The following is a 22,334-nucleotide window of genomic DNA, read 5'->3' as shown; positions in this document are numbered from 1 at the left end:
TTTTTGTTTGTTTATCATTCGCCCATGGATATGGATATATATATATATGAATTATAGTTTTCCCACAGACGTATCAGCGTATATTTTGCTAGGAAATATTGTACATCGTATCTCAAATATCTACGTCAGAGTGTGTGAAACTCCTGGTTTCCCGAAGAATTGATAATGTGACAAAGGGAAAAGAATAAAATCTGTGCTCTTTTTTTTTCTGTGTAAGTTTTCATGCATTGATATCGATCTTTCAGTGAAATTCATTGTCTCGGGATGTGATTTATCAGTGAATAAGAGCGTTCATGGTCGTTCACTAAAGTAATTTTTTATGTTCTTATATGATTCACTGTTGATTTTGCGCATGGCTGCTGCATGGAGAGGATATATTCTGTATTTCACAGAATGAATAAATGCCAAATAAAGTGAACGCATCCGACCCAGTCAAAGGAAGAAGGCACGGCCCCTGATGCATGTACCACCTGGACTGTGATGAACGCATTACCATGATAACGAGCTCTGGTTTTATTGTTGACGTTACCCAAGTTCATATAAATGACATTTCAAATCATGTTTGCATTCCCACCAGCTAACCAAGCAAGCGTGGAAGGGATATTGAGGCTGTACTTAGGTATACTTTCCTCTAGTCGGGCGCTCGTAAGCTCTTCATCACAGAAACTCTGTTGCATCATGACTTACGGGCACTCAGTTCATACAACCAATATGAGCAGAAGCGAGGGCGAGCATGAAAAAAAAAATAGGATGAAAAGGTCGTTAACTACTAATTTCCCTTCGGCGCTATCTAATGGGCTCGTGTAAACAGATTTGAGCAAAAATATGGTAATATTTTGTGGCTCCTTGAAAAGCTCTCACATCACATTATCTTATTCACGTCGAACGCCTCAAAAACACATATAATCTTATTACGGCCGGGAGCAAAATATGATTCACGGTCTTAACCCGACTACTAGCACTCGTGAGATACCGAAGGTTATTGAAGGCAGTGGTCCCGACAACGTTTAGTGTAACACAAACTTTGGAAATGGGAGACTTTTTGAAGGCGTCCGCTTCTAGACAAGGGAGTTGATGTTGATTATGCTCTCTCTTTGCCATTAAGTTATCAAGAAACTACGGCAGCATAAAAACAGTATCTTTGCAACATATCGAAAAAATTGAATTAGGAATTCGGAAAAATCTATAAACCTATCTTTCTCTATCTCTTTTTTTTATATGATACAAACACATGAATGATTTCAGGTCTTGGGAAATAGAGGGAGGCAATGGTATGTAAGTATTGCATGATCTTTCAAAACATGGCTGCCAACTGTCACTTAAGAGTGGAATCGAATATACGGTCCATCATTTTAAATTGTCCCTTTGAGTGAGTTTGTCATTATGAACGGGACTCTTCGACTGCACGACACAGTGTCTCAGGGAGTCGGTTTTTTCTTCTCTTCTTGCCAATCTTTTATCTTCCCTCCAGCTTCAAAAGCACTTTTTGGTCCACAATACCCCCTCCATGCAACTCTCAAAGAACTTGACATTGTTGTTTTATACATGACCCAAACTTCATCATAAATCCACCGTCCTTGTTTTGTATAAAACAGAGAGATCCTTAAAACATGGGGAAGCGCGCAAGACATGGACTTGTCATACTGTCCAATACATGTACCAATTTCAAAAAGAAATTATTTTAATGAGGTAATAAGACACGAATTAATGGAAGATATTGCATCACCACGCAAGTTCATGCGTGTGTGTGTGGGGGGGGGGGTGCAGTATACATACATCGTACTTCATAGATTGGATTTCTTCGTGTCTTGTAGACGATTCTGACTTTTTCCCCCCTTGCATGCTTTTTGTCTTTTTCAGTTCTATGCATCACATTTTGCGCGAGGCATTAATAAATGGCGGCAAAATATTCAAATAGTCCACGGCTGGAGAATTCTCAATCATCAAAGACGGATTTAGGTGGCACCCAAAGATCGGGTGTAGATCAATCATTGTGCATATGATAAAAGGAAAGACGATGACAGACCTTTTGCTTCTATTACGATTTAGACTGCTCTTTTGGAAGCCTGGGTTGTCTCGATGGAAATTAATGCACAGATTGTTGTATTCGGTATGAGAATAGCGAATATCAAAGCTCGGCGCAAACAACGCCCAGGCGTGGCGCGTCATGGCAAAATAACACTATGTTCTTTTTTACTTTTTTAAAGACTGATTTTCTGCTAAGTTTCTTCCGCAATAAAGAATCATTACGAGAGACGTCAGTGCATTTTTATATTGTCACCCAGAAAACAACTGCTAAGATTCATAATGTTGCACGTTCATCATACAATAAAATCCTCATTACTCTGTTACAAATACAGAATTATATTGGATCATACTCATAAATGTATGGTGCAAGTGTGTTAAAACGTGTGTATGTGCGCGTGGGTGCATGCGTGCGTCTGTGTGTGTGTGTGTGTGTGTGTGTGTGTGTGTGTGTGTGTGTGTGTGTGCGTGTGTGTGTGTGTGTGTGTGTGTGTGTGTGTGTGCGTGTGTGCGTATGTGCGTGTGTGTGTGTGTGTGTGTATGTGTGTGTACGTGTCAAGGCAAGCCCATCACGACGGATCCGCGCTCGTGTGCGTTTATTATACCGTCCCTTACGATTGTCGGTCAGGAGCTCAGCTCCATGGATTAGCACCGGGACATTGGCGTTGGCCTGCAGCTTACCTTCTGGCATTAGGTCGACATCTTTGATATAAAAGACTCCCTCCCTGTACATGATTTCTTGGAGGATTATGCCGAAACTGTAGACGTCTCCTTTCTGCGTCCCACCAGTGGGGATCTCGGGCAATCGGAGAAGCTCCGGGGCAGTCCATAATCTTCCTGCAAGCATTAAAGGAAAGAGAGGAAGAGAGAATGAAAAGAGAGAAGGCGAAAAAAAAAATAAGACAACGAGAAATAATCGGTAGCGACGGACGTTGTTGTCCCGGCGTCAATGTTTACTACGGTTGTTTCCCTGGTGTATTCGTACGGAACATTGTCTCCTCCTCAACACAGGTAGCCAGCAGGTGAGGCGGTCCGGTACCCCTGATTTCCCCGGGGAGCTAGGCACTGCTGGGGTTCAGTAAGCTATTAGGATGTTTTCGTATATCTATCATGACAAGGACTCCGCTGACACATTAGGATGCAAAAGTTTCGGATTATGGAATGAATACAGAGTAACATCTAATCAATGGGTCGTTTTGACTACCACCATAAAACTAAAAAAAAAATAACAAGATAATTCCTGAAGGCATTCTTGTGCAATGTTTCCGCCATAAAATACCTGGGCTCATAGTCCTACATGCTACAAGTGTCTCTGATATTGTGCAGAAATGAAGCTATTGCCCCCTCGTAAAAATAGATCATGTATATCATTTCACATATTGAATATATAATTGCCTGCTTCGACAGAATGCAGTTTGTGAGTGACCTGAGTTTAACAAAGCTAAGCCTACCTCGTACCCTCGACAGTTGAGTTATTGTAAACTAACTTCGGAAAAGGTTCATCAGCATAATGATATTTGTTCCAAGATGTCGTGATATTGAAAACAGGACCTTAAAGCTATACATCCACTATCCAGTGTTTCTTCTTCGATTTGATCTCTATTATACACGTGTAGTTACGGCAACTTTCGGCATCTTTTCACGATTGAACCATCATAATGTAACACACTGTCTTAAAGTAATGTGACAATTCCTTCATACTCTCTCTCTGAACTTGGCAATCCTCAATATTTGGGGCCTATCTCGCTCGTTGTGACTTATATGATATAATATAAAATGTGTTGACGTATCACTTTACTTATGATATAATATCATATAATATCATATAATATAATATCATATCATATCATATTATATATATCATATTATATCATATCGCATTACATTACATTATATACGCGTGTGTATTTATAGTTATCATTTTCATTTCTTTTTTACATCGTTTCAACTTTTCCTTCCCCTGGACATCTATCTGGGGGATATTCCACAAGTTTGTTGAAATGTGTCACATCAATAAAATAATGATCCCCAAACAATGCTCTTGCATTATTCAGTCCTCTAGAAGCTGTGGTCAGCTATAAGAGCTTACGAAGCGGCTCTGAGGACTTGTTTGCCACGCACTGAACATGACAAAAGTGATCTATGCCTAACATCTCAAGGGTCTACCTCTGTAAATCACCGATGACTTTTACACTATTGTAATATTCATGCGGCGAAGAAGTCCGAAAGGTGTTTCGAGAAAAACCGGACAAAGGGACATCGCTAAATAAAAGACGGTACAACCTTGCTACTTCTCAAAACAAGCATAATCATACTGCTAAACTATATCGCGCGGTATCGCATGCATATTTCGTATCATTTAAAAATCCCCCACCACCATGATTCTGTCCAAGCACAAAACTACGTTTTTCTCCAGCACATACTCTTACTTGTTGAGGAAATATCCTCACATTCCTGATGTTTCTACGTGGGGTATCTCTTTTATTACAAAACCACTGACGTTTGGGGCCTACACACATCGGTGACAAAGTTGCAGGCAAAATTTCTGCTTGACGACACCGAGACTACAAACACTCGATTTCCCTCACTTTAAATCTACTTATTTTGAAATTGTTCTATATTTTTCATTTTTTTATTCATTTCATTCTTTAATCTATTTATCTTTTTGTTTGTTTGTTGTTGTTGTTGTTGTTTTTACTTTCTTTTTCTTTTTCTTTTTTTTTTTGCTTTTTATTATACTGACCAAGCGTCAAGCCACCAATATTGCGCAAGGCCATATTTTCTGTGTATCCTGAAAATCATACTTCCCCTGGCAAATTTTGAACGAGTTTTCACGAGGGTCGCATGCGTACAGATGTGCAATGTATTTCCATCAACAAACAAGATAATGCTGACGTCATAGTCAGAATGGGTACATGTAACTCTACAATCTTTCTCGGATAATAACCAGCGGGTACAACGAAACAGTTCTATTCCAAACGTTGGACGCTTCCAACTGATGACAAGGTCTAACCAGTGGTTTTGGAGTGTAGTAAGTAGCTTGGGGCTGTAATAGAATTATAATTCCGTATGTCCTTTGGATAAACTTTAAGTTGAACTAAATATATTATTTTCCACCATTTCATGTTTTTGTTTCTTTGTTTCTTTGTTTTTGGTCGAATGATATACTAAAGTTAGATTGTTCAGGAAATTTCATACCAAATAATTATCTGGCCTCCTAATTGCTCTATTTATTCGTCAACATTTCATCAAAGCAACATTAAATGCTAATCTGGCCGAGTCACTGGAGCACCGCTAATCACATAATATATACCTGATTCTTTCCTTCTTAACTTTTCTCCGTTTCTCAAAAGATAAGTATAATATAAAATGTTACTTCCTATTATACTCTGTACACATTTGTACAAACCATATCATAATATGGCAACAATGACTTTCCCTTCTTTATCTGATATAAAATGTTGTCTTTTTTTCTAACAGAAAAGGAGTAATTTTCCCCTGGTATACGAAGATATCACTATATATCAATCTTCTTTCGTTCTGTTTTTCATTTAAGGGACATTAGGTACGATTATACATCTCTCTCTCTTTCTCTGCTCTAATACATGCAGGTCAGAAAATGGCAAGAATATGCAAACTTGTAGACATGAGTATGCCACAATGTGAAAGTAATATCTTTCATACTGGAAGCGTTAGGATCTGCGATGTACTACCATATGACACTATTCTCTCTCTCTCTCTCTTGCGATACTCAAAATTAATGCCCATTATTGTCCCCTCATAATACAAGCATAAACATAAATACATACGTACATACACATAGTAAAGACAAACATGTTTATGTGTGTATTTACATCGTCTATATACAGACATTATATAGACAATATTAAAGTGTGTGTGTATAGATATATATATATATATATATATATATATGTGTGTGTGTGTGTGTGTGTGTGTGTGTGTGTGTGTGTGTGTGTGTGTGTGTGTGTGTGTGTGTGTGTGTGTGTGTATGTGTGCAAATATCCACGTAAACAAAAGGGGAGAAAGGGGCTTTGGTTCAATAAGAATTGCAACCCGCTCCCCTCCTTAATGCCCTTGGGAAGCAACTTGAGACATGAATATTGCGACGGATTTGCGTACTCAACAACGCATTCCGCCTTTCGCAATACTACACGCCCCATGGAGAAGCAGTGGTCAGTATGTATTTTGCCCATACACCCTTTAGCGCGTTCCCTTCAATTCCAATAATCAGTGATTGTTTGGTGGCGCTCTGCGGCCAGTATACGATGGGGGGGGGGGGGGTGCAGCGTTACACATGCCATGCCATTCGCCTTACCTCCCATTTCCAATAGCGTGGCCAGCCGTATTGACACGTACGCGTAATTTTATCGCCTTTCCGAACATTTTTCAACCGCAATCAATCAGAGTGTACCATCCCTGTTGATGAGCGGACAATCGGCATAGATAATTCCCCTCCCTTCAGTTGATACCGACGTGAAAGTGGTTGCCAAGGAAACCCTTCCCCATCCTCCACTCCCTCATCCCTTCGCTCTCTCTGCCCTGGAGTTTGCCCCTGGAAAGATAGCAGAGTCACTTTAACAGTTTGAGGTTTTCAAAAGGCGCCATATCAGGCGATTTGCTCACATCTCTCATACTTATATCCTGCTCCGTCATTTTTAAAAAAAACCTTCCTATCACTGTATACTTTCATGCTTTCGTGAAATAAAACATTTCTTTAAAAGCTATACGTTTAACTACACATGATATCATAAATTTAAGCTTCAAGTCTCTGAGCTTTGCATTACACTCTTGCATAATATTGGAACCATGGAGTGTGCTACAACCATGGCCAAATTTAAATTGTATTCAACTTGAAAAGTTCGACAAAATAATATACCTGATAAACATGTCAATTACAAAGGGTATTATTGTTTGCATCATCTAAAACTAAACCAATATTTAAGTATTGCCTCTATTTTTGCACCTTACGCTGATCACTTCTTAAGTACATCATTTAGATATTTAGCTACCTCGTTATTGCTAAAGTACAATCGCCCCGAAGCAGCCGCATTGTCCTTACGGTTCTTTTATAGATTTCATTTGCTCTCTACTACATTCTGTGGCCTTGAGTTCCTGTAAAATCTTTGGTAACGAATCGAATAATAAAACGCACGGCTATCGTCTTGGCAATAAGTGCAAATTGAAATATCGACCATAATTGAAACATAAGTAAGCATTATCATTAGTACTATTAGCAGAAGAATTACACCTATTAACAATAGCCCATGTCGTAATTATCATCACTGATTTCCCAACTGACTCAAAATTAATTTCAAAACGGGAATGAAAATCTGGACTGCGGCCAGGAGAGCATAAAAATGTCAAAGTTGACATCGTCGTCTTCGCTGTCCTCATCGACGACATCGCTTCCGATGTCAGCATCCTCATCGTTGCCACACCCTCTCCTCATGAAACTAAACTCTACGCGCCCTGTGTGACTGCAGTTATCCAAAAATTGACGCTCCTTTTACTTGAGTGCAGCCAGTGTGTACGTGATCTATTAAACATCAAATACAGCGTACGTCGGGTTTACTAGGAGGCATCTACATCTTTATACAACAGGTACTCTTTACACTCCTTTTTAAGATCAAACATTTCCAATGCCCTCCCCCCCCCCCCTTTCCCCTTCTTTGAATATCGAGCCCCAGGAGTGTCGACGAAATGAGGACATTATGTACGCCGATTAAAAGTTAAGCACACGGAGGATAATTAAGTAGCAGGTTGCTGGGCTGGAAGGCAAGTAGGCACAGAACACGACTTTCCCGTAAAAGGGAGTGAGGACGACATAAAGTTAATTCATGTCATTATGACGTATGATCATTTTGGAAAGAAAATGTGAGGGTTTTTTTTTTCAAACATCACTGTTTACATTCCGCTTCAGATGCGATGCACGTGGCGTAGTTACGCTAGCGCAGAATACTCGTCTTCAATCTTACACCGCTGCTTTACTCACATACGTTCGTGATTGTATTACGATAACTCTATAATGCGCCGCACTAATGGTGCGCTCTTTGGCGAAACCTGATGTAATATTTTGCTATTAAAATTCCCTTCTTTGAATTTGCTTTATCCATGATGTTTGATAAGGGTAATACATACAACGAGCTGGCACATTATCCCGAACATCGGCAGATTGAAGGAAATTATATATAAGCGCATGCGGCAACGTCGACAGGAGGGATGGTGTGTAGAACGGAAGGGCATGACACAGGCCCAGAGAGAATGAAGAATATAATATGTGTGTGTGTGTGTGTGTGTATGTGTGTGTGTGTGTGTGTGTGTGTGTGCGCTGTGTGTGTGTGTGTGTGTGTGTGTGTGTGCGCTGTGTGTGTGTGTGTGTGTGCGTGTGTATGAGTGTGTCTGTGTGTGTCTGTGTGTGTTTGTGAGAGTGTGTGCGTGTGTGTGAGTGTGTAAGTCTGTGTGTGTCTGTGTGTGTGTTTGAGGGAGAGGAAGGAAGGGGCACAACAACAAAAGCTTTTTTGGTAATGGCAGCATTTTCATTCGCGAGAACACGGGCAATACTCAAAGGAAAGCCAAAAATACTCGTCGGATGGACTTCCTTATTGACAAGTTGGCAAAATACACAAAAGAGCTCAAATGCCAAGGATATAGAAACAAACATGGGGGGGGGGGAGGGGCAGGAAAAAGAGGAGGGGGAGGGGCATGACATCATAATTCATGCCTTATACCACAGGTTGACAAAATGACAAAGCAGGTATGGAATTTAAAGTGGTATAGGAGAGGAAATTACCATGAATTAACGATTGGGCAAGCAAATATTGATAACAGCAATTAAAACACGAGAAAGAGTGCTGAACAGTCAAGAGACTCAGCAAAGAGCGGAAAACGAACTGAGATATAAATACGCTTTTCGTTGCTTGCCAAAAAGGACTGTTTTAATGCCCCCCCCCCCTCCATCGCCCTGAAAACTCTTACCTGGGTGCGAGACATGATCATAATTCTGTCCATCGGGATCAGAATCGGAAACCATCTTCCCGCTCAAACTTGGAACGACGACGGGTCATAACTCGGAATAATCAATGACAGATGGCGCGGTATTTCACCTGAACCAATAAAGAATCGAGAAGCGATGGTGCTTGGCTTCTCTTGCGCCTTTTTGTCGTTATGTGGCACTTTAACTTTAATGCAGACGACATGAGTTTCGAATGAAAAAAAAAACTGAGCCTGGAAGAGGTATAGTTTTGCTGTTTCAGAAGTAAATTTAACAAGTGCTGAAAAAAAAGGGAACGAAAACAAGAATCACTAAATTCTTTCATTGGGAAACATAAAAAGTGTGAATTGAGAAAAAATGAAACCGTTTCCTCTTATTATACAAACATGTCGCTTTCTCACACTATATAAACTTATATGCACACGTTCATGGCTGCTTTGATTCTTTTGTCAGTTTTTGGCATTTTCATACATCAATATTATTAGCGGTAACAGATGTTATTTCAGGTGTCGTTTTGAATATCAATGCAGCAAAAATCAAACATTTGTGTTCTAAACTTAGATGTCTGTGAGCTCCATATGCAGTTTATCTACTGACAAATTCTCAGGGAAAGGAGCGGTTTCTAAACCGTGTAAAGTGCTGGCGGCGTGCTCAATATATGAAACCAATAAGCGCTTCGTTTCCATAATACTTTAATAATACATCTTCAATTCAGTGCACGATCACGTTAATTTTTCCTACAAAAATTATATCTAGAGCAGTCTCCGGGCTATGCTCAATTGATGAGTTTTCTTAAAGAGAGAGGAATGCAAACTGCAGTAGTAACTTGAAGAGGAGGAATGATCGTCTTTAGCGGCAACAACATTCCTAACTGACAAAAAAGGGGGCGAACTTCATAACACCACCGGCAACTTTTAAATAATGAAACGATTTCACGGAAGAAATAAGGTGGAGAACTAGGACCTTATGAATAAATGAATGAATATAAAAAATGAGAATCAAAGATTGATAAATGGGGAGGAAGGATTAGAAACAGATGGAAAGAGACAGCGATGAGATACAGTAAAGAAAGAAAGAAGGAGGATGTATTTACCACGAGAGAAGGATAGAACATAGAATCTTGGCTTTCTCTTTTTCTAGCCTCTAGACGAATCGGTCAAACTATAATTAGAGGATCGCAATGTTCGATCCCTCAGCTTGGGGAAGCGGCTTAGGCCGCCAGGCCCATGCGCTCTCTCATCAAATCCCTCAATATGATTGCAAGAAGACGGAGGGTGCGTCCTGATCCACACACACACACACACACACACACACATTATGCGGGGGGGGGGGGGGGAGAGAAAACAGGAAAAAAATCGCTTGGCTGGCATCTATAATTCATCACATGGATTCGCCATGATGACATGAGATAATAGAAACTCATCTTTGAAAAAGAGACAGAGACAGGGAGAGGCAAAGTGAGAGAAAGGGAGTAGAGAGAGAAAGAGAAGATACGGGATATAGTACATATGATATATATATATATATATATATATATATATATATATATATATATATACATGTATATATATCTGGGCAGAATGAAGAGATAGATAGAAAAAGTGGGAGACAAAAAAAGGGAGAGGGAGAATGGGAAAGAGAGAGAGAGGGGGGGGGGGGAGGGAGGCGAGAGAGAGAGAGAAAGGTTCAACGTCAGATTTCATCTGTTTTCTAAACCATATCCATCGATCGCGCGTTTTCTTGCTTATCTCTCTCCCCTTCCATCTCTCCCTCTCATTCTCTCTTCGTAGGCGGGATGTTCTCTCAAGTCTTCTATACACGCCAGTCAAACTCCATAATTATTATTCCCACTCCTCCGTCATTCCTCTTTGCATCCCCACATCGTGATCTCTTCATGTTCATGATCTGTATGATGTCTCAATTCTCCCCTCCCCCTACACTTTCACACATATCTTCACTGCCCTATCTATCAAAAGATATATAGACCAGGCCTTACACAAAAAGAAGAAGAAGAAGATGATGAAGATGATGATGATGAACGTTGCGGTGGCTATCTTGCATCAAGGCAAACTGACACGTTGCTCCTTAAACATGTCTGAATTCCTGTTAGCTCCTTCCTCCCCCCCCCCCCTTTAGTCTCCTCAGACTACAGTTTGTAAAATCAAACTGGAACTAAAGACACTATCACGTTCCTTTTCTCCATTTTACCCTTGATAAACAGGAAGTCAAACTTAGAAAATATATCTTTGAATAAAAAACATGTCTAGCGATACATGTCTGTGTAGCAGTAAAGGAGAGATAGAACAAAGACTTCAACTGAAGAACATGTTAGCATCATATCGCATTGCCCGGAGATATAGTCTAGTATATCTACAAAGACGATCGAACAAACAGTAACCGCAATCAATCATGTCACAATGTTTTTGACATGACTCCATGATTCAACGATCTGATTTCGTGCTTACTCTTAAATTCCCCCAGGCTAAGGTGGACAGCGAAGAGACGAGCTCATGAATAAGAAAGTTCGGCAAATCATTCGGCGACCGTTACGAAACGATGATGACGACTCTAAATCAAACTTTGGAAATCAACAGTGACAAGAGTATTAGAATCATGAGTTGAGATTAGACGCTTGGACGTCTGAGCAATTTGGCATCACTCTGATGGCGGTGAGCAAAGAGAGAATTCATTCTTGTTTTCATCGCTTGACGACATAAAAATCTTCGTCAACTTAACGCACATCCATGAGCACGTGCAGCGGTAAAATTGGCGCTCTCTGAACCGACGCCACTCTCAGCTGCAATTTACGCGCCTCTTGATCTGTCAAATACAATCATTTCACTCCACAAACTATATTATCCAATACATGTACCCCCATACGGTTGTGGCAGCCTGTCTTTCATTGAGTAAAAACATGAGTTACATTATTTTTTTGTTTGATCTCACTTTTGCGGAATGATTGAGTGTCATCATTTCGGAGCTTAACTCGTGATGATGTTTACTTTGGTCCAAAAGTATTTGAAGTATTTTGTCTGTCACCCAGGAATTCACGCGCGTATAAGAGAGTAAAAAAAAAAAATCACGATTTTTCTTCTTCTTTTTTTCTTCGACAAGAACTGCCTGACATCTGGTGGTGTTTGAAAATCCGGTCCCCATCATCGAACGAAAAGCAGACGGGAACATGACTGGCGCGCATGTACGGCTTAACGTTTCACAACAAATTACCCGTCAAATCACGGAGCAATTCCGCGGGGGACGCAAGACTGCGGTGGCAATATTTCAAACGTAAATGGTATGGTCCACAAAACATCACGTTGGATTCATGTGTTCGAGATTGCAACTGTATATGAAGCAGAAGGAAAAACAAAGAAAAAGAAAAAAAAAAGTTACCGGGGAATTTCTAATCTAGAGCAAAGTATCCTCAGCATTTTGTACCTAAACAGGAGCGTAATCAGAGTCTGTAAACTTTAGCATTTGCGTCATCCCTAATTCCCCCCGTTTCTTGCCTGAGTACAGAGGGACGAATAAACACTGCCACAGTCTCATTCGCAAAGTGGAGTTGAATTATCCCCCCTGCAGAAGGACCAGACGACTCTCCACAAGTTTGGAAATTGCTCTGAGCAAGTGTAGAACGAATCCGCCAGTCCACATCAAAATATCACTTGGGGTGGGGCTCTTGTCTTCCAAAAAGGAGTGGTGGGCTATTTCCCATTCTGCTAATATTCATTTTCTTACAGTAAAAGGTAATTAGCAATGCTGTTTGCCATACCTGGATTAGTGCTAACGAGATTGCAACCATACGTTAAAGAAGACAAAGAGCTAACTTAACAAATAAATAAATGACGTACAAGTGCGAAGAGAATGTTTCACGTGCTTCTTCCTCCGTGGACCCGCTTAAATATATAGGCCATACGGAGAGTAAAAGAATGAGTTATAAATCAGAAACATCGAAAGAGATATCAAGGAAAGGATTTTCTAGATTGATGAGCTGATGCTTATGATGTTTTATGATATCTTACAAACTCGTTCATGGATTACTTTATAAAGAAAAAAAAATCTTTCATCTAGTATATAGTAAATAAAACAAGCTGTGTATAATGTTGTGCATTTTAATTATGACCCTCTTTTTTTAATATCCTAATAAGACCCAATGTTTTCTGATTCATATCAAGTAGGAAGCCTTTGTGCAGTGGCGGATCCAGAAGGGGGCCCACCGGGCGTGCGCTCCCTCTTTATTTTTTTGTTAAAACAATTGTAAAAGAAAATAAAGATTGTAAAGGCGCCTCCCCTTTACGGAATTCCTGGATCCCCCTCTGTTTGTGTGATAGTTTTACAGAGTACAACTCATGAGGGGGCATACCAACACAAAACGTAAGGCAACGTCTACAGTTATCCACTCGGGGAACGCATAGGGGCTCAAGAATGAACCCACTGCCCCTGGAACCCTGGTGGGTCACGTGAAATGTCTACGGGATACTCATAAAAACCACAGGGAACGGGTTAAAAAAAAAACTCAGCTGACGCCACTCACGTTGGTAGTACTTGTACGAGTCCTCCTCGGTCGGCTCGAACGGGTGGTCGGGGCTCCCTGAACGAGTTCAGACCAAAGTCGGTGATTTTCAGGACGAATCTGCTGTCGACGACGCAGTTGGATGATTTCAGATTCCCGTGAGTGCAAATGACGCTGCTGTGTAGGTATATCATTCCCTAGACAAGAAAGAGAGATACATACAGAGAGAAAGATTATATATATATATATATATATATAGTATATATATAGATATATGACAAAAGAAGGAGAAATCGGTGAGTAGCTTTGACACCATTATTCCTGCTTACTGTTCCTCCTTTTCGGAAAAGCGCAAGAGTTGAAAAATTGGTCTCCGCCGGGCATCGAACCCGGGTCTTTGGCATGGAACGCCAACGCCTTAACCGCTCGGTCACAGAGACGTCATAGCGGTTCAGGCAGACCCAAGCTCAAATACCTGACGGACCAACCTTTCAACTCTTTATGCGCATATATATATACAAATATATATATATATATATAAATATATATATATATATATATATATATATATATATATATATATACAAATGTATATATATATATATATATATATATATATATATATATATATATATATATATATATATACATGTATATATATATATGTTTGCACATTTACTAGCCAAAAAATAATCATACATGGAACATATATAATACCTACTGTATCATTATCGTTATCATTATTATCATTATTATCGTATTGATGGAGAAAAATATAGTTACGTTACGGTTTAGAATAAGATTGGGCATATGTAGGAACAAAAACCTTCAACCGAGGAAACACAGTTTTAGACGACAGATGCGGCATTTTATTTTTGTATTTTATTTTTTAATATTAAAAAAAAGATATGTATCTGTGCTCGCCTATGTGTCTCTGGTTTTGTGTGCTCAGATTACATATTGTTCACGAAAGAAATATGATATGACGCTTCGATATAATTCTCAAAGACACCTGATATTTTGATGAACGTTGATATCTAATATTCAGCTATAACTGAATTACTTTTAGCCACATATTCTTTTCTGAAATAAAGTAGATCTTTATATTCAAACATATGACATTACTGCGTTTAGGTTTATTTTTACCTTTGAAACAGGTGAAAAAAACCTCTTCTCTTCCTATCTATCGGTGTATTTTCATCTACGTGCCTTGATTTCTCATCGAGTTCAAGAAGGTAAGGGTTTTTTTTTTGTTTGTTTTCTTTCCTTTCTTTGTACTTTGAGACCAGGTAAGAGGAAACTAAGGCATGACATGTTTTCAACGAAGAATCCGGCGTAACTCGACACCAGTTCTTGAGAATCCATCGGACATTTGTTGGCTTGTGCGAACGCCAAAGTAGCATTTTCAGAGGGCTTTTTTTTTTTTTTTTGCTTATATTTTTTTTCTTATACCTTGTTGTTGTCAAAAGTAAATATCGGATTTTCTTTTTCGTGACTTAATTCGAAAAACGCGCAATGCCTTCCGGGCTTGTTCTGAGAAAAAAAAAATATTTCTGTCACGGGACAGACAAATAGTCTTGTGCTGAATTTCAACAAGCTATCACTATGTGCATCAGTTACGTCTTGGAGGAAAAAGCATCTCATCCCTGCCCCCCCCCCCCCCCCACCACCACCACCATCTCCTTCGATCTGCCTATCCGACCACAAATACTTTAAAGTCATAGTTCTTTACGTTTAAGATTGGTCGCAGAGCAAAATTCAAGGGTTCTATAATGATCTCGACAAACTTACGAAGTGAATTGGTGAACTGGTGAATTGTCTTCACAGTTTCCTTCATTTCCCTTGTCTTTCCTGTCTCTCATTAACTATGGCTAAAGTGTTTATTAACCAGTCAGTCTAGTTGTGTACTGATATATACTAATATAGACATTTATTTCACCTTTTGTAACAAAACTTCCTTCTTTGTTCTGCAGAAAATACTCGTAGAAAGTAATAGAAACAAATTGCCACAATCAAGTTATGTGCGCGAGATAACAAACACCGGCCTGAACAATCTCACCGAATTGGACATCAGCGATTGGCTACGGTTGCCGGTGAAGGTATTATGAACACCAGATTTATGTCATACGATGGTTCTTTCAACAAACAAGACCTTATTGCGGCCAGAGCACACAGTCAATATGACGCAGGCAATACGAGACTGGAGAACCATTAGAGCTGTATACAAAGACGTGTCCATTCGTGACATTTGGGGATTTGCCATGAAAAGGCCATTAGTGTGGACGGTGGTATATTGGGAGTTCCGTCTGCGATTCGTCTATGTCACACATCGACATTCATCTCCGTCAAAAAGAGAATCGCCCCTAAACATTCGGTACCATTATAGGTGTGCGGATGAGACGAACGTAGAGGGCGACACAATACTCGGGACACGGAGGTCGGGCGGCTGCGGCAGGCCGTGCGTATGTGTGAGTGGGTTTGTGCAGGTGTGTTTGTGTGTTTGGGGTGCTTTCAGTAACAACTTAGTTTACTATGGCAACAAGCAATTATCTTGGATGCTGATTGGTCGTTGTCGTGTCTATATCTATTAAACCGTGTCTCTAAGTAACGAAGTCCGCAGGCTTGGCTTCTACTAGGTGCACGCAACACCATTCGCTTCCTCTGTTGCCGCGAACACAAAGACGCCATATAAACTGAAGCGTCTCTTTCAGCGCAGTCTTTATAGCGTCATCTTGCTTTCGTAAAATTCTTATTGTCTTTCATGACAAAATACAGATGATAAGACATTATCTTCAAACCTTCTGTACCCCCCCCCCCCCCGTGTTTTTGCTTGTACGTAAGTTTAACGTATATACTTGTTGCTTGTTTTTTGTTTTTTGTTTTTGTCTTCTGTGTATTCATAATTGATCGGCCGTTCCGAACTTCCTATTCTTATGAATATAAAGCATTTACAGTGATCAATGGTGTCCATTTATATGATAAAAAGAATCTATGTCATCAATCATTCAAAGAGATACGAATAAAAAACGACCCGATTTAAAAAAAGATTGGGTCTCATTCCCTAAACTCTCTGCTTCGCCAGAAGGTAAAGAATTTGAAAGCGACACATCTATGAGACTTTCATATTTGTCAATGTTTGCACGAAGGGCGAAAACCGCAAAGACACATCCTTTTGTTGAAATCAGGGTCCTGATTAATAGAAGGCGCCACGAGCGACGATTTCCGTATCTTTATCGTAGTCCCAAGAGAGAACAAAGAATCATGTACTGGCTTGCTGAAAGTACGAATTGCACCACCCACCCATAAATCTGTGCATGCCGTGAAACTTTTTTAATGTCGCACGCAGACTGAGCTGCGTAGTATGACTCTCTTTCACTGTTCGCGCAGGGATTGTGAAAACTGTTGCAACTCGACTTCAATTTTGTTTATCTTGTGACGGAGCTAAAGCCAGGTTGGTTATCGAAAACACACAGAAGTTGGTTGATTTTCTCTTTCTTTCTTTCTTTCTTTTTTGGCGGGGGGGGGGGGGGTCCTAGATGCAGCGTCCAATGGATCATTCGCGCTCTCGTTGATTCAATTTCGTATCACAACGCGTAAGGTGCTACGTTGCAGCACGCCCATAATTAGCCTAATTTCTGCCACTTTTCTTCCTTTCAGTGTATCGTTTTCGTCTGCGCGAGTCTACTTGTAATTTAGCACCGTGGCTTCGGCGTTACGTATTCGTGTTTTTTTTTTTCCCCCTCTCCCCACTTAAAAAAAAAAATCAAAGTGAATCTTTTCAGCCGGATCCTAATTGATGAATTGCCGGTGTTAATGGACAGCAATAGTAAAGAATATGTGATCAGAATATCTTTTTTTTTCTTTTATTCTTCGAATCTACGGCTATGGTTTTTGATCATAATGGATACACGCTGTGGCCCTCGTGAATGAAAGTACGACTGATTTTATGCACACAAACAAAGTGTGTGTTTGAAATCGTATGGGTTCGATTTGCTTGAAGCGCGTGAGTGTTTTGAAAGCTTATGATAAAATTAGAGCCTTTAAGCATCCCCAATACGAAAAAGACAAAAACAAAGTACAAACCCGACGACAAAACGAGTCAGGTTTAACCTTCTTACTGCCAACATTTTAACGTCCCATTGATATTCCATGCAGTCTCATTGCCGGTGGTCAATAGACAGTTACTCCGTTAAACTCGTGAGCGTGATGAACGCAGCCTGATGAAATTATTTTTGTTATTTTTCTATTCTCATTAGACTGACTTATAATTTACTCTTGCTGCGAACAGTCAGTGCATTAACTTTAATGCACTCTGATTATACGTGTCTGCACGTATTATTTGCAGGTATTAAGGGCCTAGATCTCCACAATAAACATCTCCATTGAGCCTTACAAAAATGGGCAGTTCATAATCTTTATACGTCGTTACGCTAATGTTTTATATTAAATGACTTTGAAAAATTGATGATAACGTTGTTGGGACTGATGAAGCGAAGGGATTAATCCCGAGGTGTCCGCCTTTTAAGAGATTATCTTGTCGAAACCTATCAAAGTCATGATTAGGAAAAATATAAAAGGAATAATTTGCGGTGTGGTCAGCGAAGTGGTTCGACGCCATTGCCCAGAGTCGCAAAATGTGAGGTCGAGCCGTCAATTTTCCCATCACGCTAATGGTCCGAGACGTTGTGTAGCCTCGGGGAAATAAAGCAGACGGCAACATGATTGCGATTTGCTGCGCAGAATGCACACACACACACACACACACACACACACACACACACACACACACACACGCATGCTGGCATTTAATGTGTATGTGTGTGTGTGTGTGTGTGTGTGTGTGTGTGTGTGTGTGTGTGTGTGTGTGTGTGTGTGTGTATGTGTGCACTGTGTGCATGCATAATGTTTTCTTTCATAAGCTTTCTTTAAGGGTTTACAGTAAACAACATGTGAGTGGCGTTACTCTATCAATCCTGTGGGATACTTATGGTAATCAACTAGTGAGTAGGCCTACAGAGAACGGGACGACATGAATACGACATTGTGCGTGTGTGTTGGGGTATTCTTTATTTTATCTGATAGTGCAGTGGAGAGAAAGATTGGGGATAGGATGTAACGTTATCCAGTAAAAGAGGGGAATCTCCGGGAAGGAATTATAGGTAACACTAATGACTTCCGGTTTACTCGTCCTAAGGAAGAAAAAGAAATACGTTGAATTGTTGCTGATATTTATTTACGCGTCTTGATTTCCCCGCAGCAGCACTTCGAATGAACAAAAAAAAATCGTACTCACGATTGCCACTGAGAGTATAATTTGAATGTACAAGATAGGTCAATTTGGATGGGTATTACTGATATACGTGACGTCACAGCTAGGTGACAGCGGAAAGTTAGGGGCGCTCCTTTGACAACTCCACACTGGACTATGTAGGTTAGCCGGACTGCTTACGTTCTAATATCATGACGTACTTGATATCTGAGTTCATCATCACCTTTCATATCATTGTGTTATCGTTCTCACTATAGATGCGGACACAATCCATAGGACAGCAAATTAATAATACTATCACATACATTAAACGATAATTTGCTTTCAGGATATTAATGTACGCGTTCGACAATGCATACGGTGATTTGGATTTTAGTCGGTACGTAGCGCGTCTGCCTCCTAATCCATAGGGGATGATGACTCGGGTTCGATTCCAGAGGCTAGCTGAGGTCCAATGTGTGAGAGAGTCACAAACATCCCGCTTAAGTTCTTTTAATGCAAAGAGTAAGGTGAATAACCCGGTGAACCGGTCCGCCTGACATCCTACCGGACCTCATGGACGACGACCAGCTACTGCAGTTGCAATATGAGCTATCAAACCATCTTCTCAGACAGAAAACGAAACGAACAAAATAAAAATTAATGTGCTTACCTTGACAATGTCGTACATGAGGGAGTATTTGAAGAGTTCGTCGAGTTCGATGGATTCATTTTCCAAGATATCCTGGAAAAAAGCGACAAAAGAGGTAAACAAAATAATGATTAGAATCAACGCTTATTCAAAGATGAAGTTAGACTGTTAGAATGCACACTTTTCGATTCCGCTAAAATGCGGCAAGAGACAAAATTTGATCGACACAGGATAGTGAGATAATGTCGTCTTCCCAGATGGGAGCTATCTAGATATAATAATAAAATGAACTCGATTAGAATCAGACACTCTTCGCTCTTTGGACGATCACCATCACTCATGCGACAATCAATGAAGCATACTTAACACACAAATTTCCATTAAATCTTGGAGATGTAATCAAGAAAAGCAGGTTTTCTGCGTGGCGTTAAAATATTTGTTACTTTTCTTATTCCACGCAGGGTGAAGGAGGGGGGGGGGGGGGAGGAGGGAACACTACGGATTCTTAATGAAAAGAAACTCGAGAATTGCAAGCAATCACGTGATCAATGGTGAGTCCGATATACGTTTGGCCTGTCACTTCGATTGCGCCTTTCTTCCTTTCTCCATTGGACGGGAATCAATGCCACTTCGCGCACAATCTCAGGACCCTACGCTCTCGGTGTAAAATTTGTGGGTTAACCTATTTCAGATGATGTATTCCTCGCAGTGAGAGAAACACATCACTTTATTTGAATTAGAGATAGAGAGAAGAAGAGTCTCCTCCCCCTTCCCCTCCCCCATCCCAACACCACCACCAAAGTAAGGATGTCGACATGAATAAATGGAAATCATGAGGCGCGTCATCGAGTAAAATTTCTTTCCCTTCTGCTCAGTGACTGTATACCCTTCTTGATTTGAATCACATTAATGTAGTTTTGGGCAAATTGACTGCGATGTGGCGTGTCGTCTCCGCCAGACATCAGCGGGATGAGCGCTGGCTGTGGGACGCGATGCGACGCGAGGTGGAGTCGGAGGGCTCTATAATGGCAGACAAGAAATTGGGGGCTGAAAGTGCACCACACCCAGTGGAAACCGAAGATGCGGGGAGGGACTTGTGAATGCAGCGGGCCATGGAGAGGGTATGGAGCTGTGCGTATCGTGTTTTGCATCCCTTCGCGCCGGCCGGCTGATGAGCACGACACGAAACACCATGCCAGCAACAGAGGCATAATATACAATTGTAGTGCGTGTGCTTGGATGAAAAAAACAAAACAAAACCAACAAAACAAAAACAGAAAGCAGCATGATATCGGATGACACTCGGGTAGATAGAAACACAGTCCCGTGTGGAATCAACAAAACATATCGGACTTACAAGCAATAACAATTTCATCCAAGCGCAATGCCACCCGTCTCCAACTTACTGTCAGTAACTTTTGCAGACAGATTTGAAAAGTGTTGATTCCTGCATAATTAACCCTTTCTGTGGCATAGATTCTGGCCAGTGTGTATAATAAAAAGCTATGAGGTTTTCTGCGCCAATCGGCACTCAAAAGGCATGCACAAAAAAAGTCTTAACAAAAATGACGTGCGAAGATATGAAATGAAACAAAGCAGAGCTCATCTTTTGCGTTGAATGTCTCTTCCAATGTTTTTTCTTTCAATTAAGTTATTATCTCCTCTCTGTCTCTCAATCACACACATGAGACATTTTTGTTTAAACTTAGACGTTGCCCTCTCTCACCTCACACGTCCACCCACACACGCATCCCCTTTCACACACAAACACACCTCTCGATCCACCTGTGTCCATCAGAGACTGCCGTGGCGTGACAGTCTATTCAAATGAAATTCGGCGAAGAAATAAGATACGGAAAGGAGGCTCTCCGATCATACTCTTCTTCTCCTTCATCATTATGTGATGAAACACCTGGACTAAGAGACTAGTCCTTGCAAGTGCTATCGGGACAAACAACTGGAGTTCAAAGGCCAAATGTGTAAATGTTATACTTGCAGGTGGCAATATCACACAATTAGTATTGATGTATGATTTACATTCTTTTCAAAACGTTGATACTGGCGTGACTGAATGGCTCAGCATGGAACACCACGCATAAAATGTCAATTAGAGAATCTTCCACGAGGACCTCATTTTAAAATAAACATAAAACTTATTCACTTCGTACATTGACACAGATCTGTAACTCTCTCAAAGTGCGTAGTTGTGTAGTTCGGCAAGCATTGCTTTTGTTAATGTCATGTAATAATCATCTTTTTCTAAGGCACTGTGAACAGCGTCTATAAAATATAGGGCCTACATTATTATCATTTGCAGATCACTTGACGGGTCTACAAGTAAGTGAAAAGGCCATGACGAAACGATGAGCTGGACGAATAGCCCGATATCATTGAAGCTATACAGTCAGCATCTTTTACGAGTCCGTTTTATCTTTAAAAGTGCTTCAACTATATACATATATATATATATATATATATATATATATATATATATATATGTGTGTGTGTGTGTGTGTGTGTGTGTGTATTTATATATTATATATATATATATATATATACATCATATATAATATAAAATATATATATAACCAGGTACGTGATGAAAATGTGAAAACAAGGAAATACGCAGCTTCTTAGTCATTTGTATAAATTCTGAAGTAGTTTGAGGATTTTTTTTAATAAAAAAAAAATCGAGCGAGCAACGAGAAGCGACAAGGACCTGGATGTTGGCGCCTAATCTTTGCAAGACACATCGGTAAGTTGCGTTTTCTATTGTTGAAGTTCAAAGACAACTCACCACAGAATGCACGCGGCGTACGGATGGCTGAGCGTCAGCAATCGACATTCAACAACACAAAGCTAACCACACGCCGTGCGGATATAATGA

General features: G+C 40.3%; 1 pseudogene; it reads right to left on the bottom strand.

The window, feature by feature from the left end:
- LOC139743335 (atrial natriuretic peptide receptor 1-like) overlaps positions 1-22,334 on the bottom strand; it is a 248,041-nt pseudogene that overhangs the window by 18,279 nt on the left and 207,428 nt on the right.

The sequence above is a fragment of the Diadema antillarum genome, unplaced genomic scaffold (assembly GCF_040938485.1).
Source record: "Diadema antillarum isolate AM-2024a unplaced genomic scaffold, OU_Dant_1.0 seq00001069_RagTag, whole genome shotgun sequence".
NCBI classification, from domain to species: domain Eukaryota; kingdom Metazoa; phylum Echinodermata; class Echinoidea; order Diadematoida; family Diadematidae; genus Diadema; species Diadema antillarum.
This window is presented reverse-complemented; position numbering and strand designations above follow the sequence as displayed.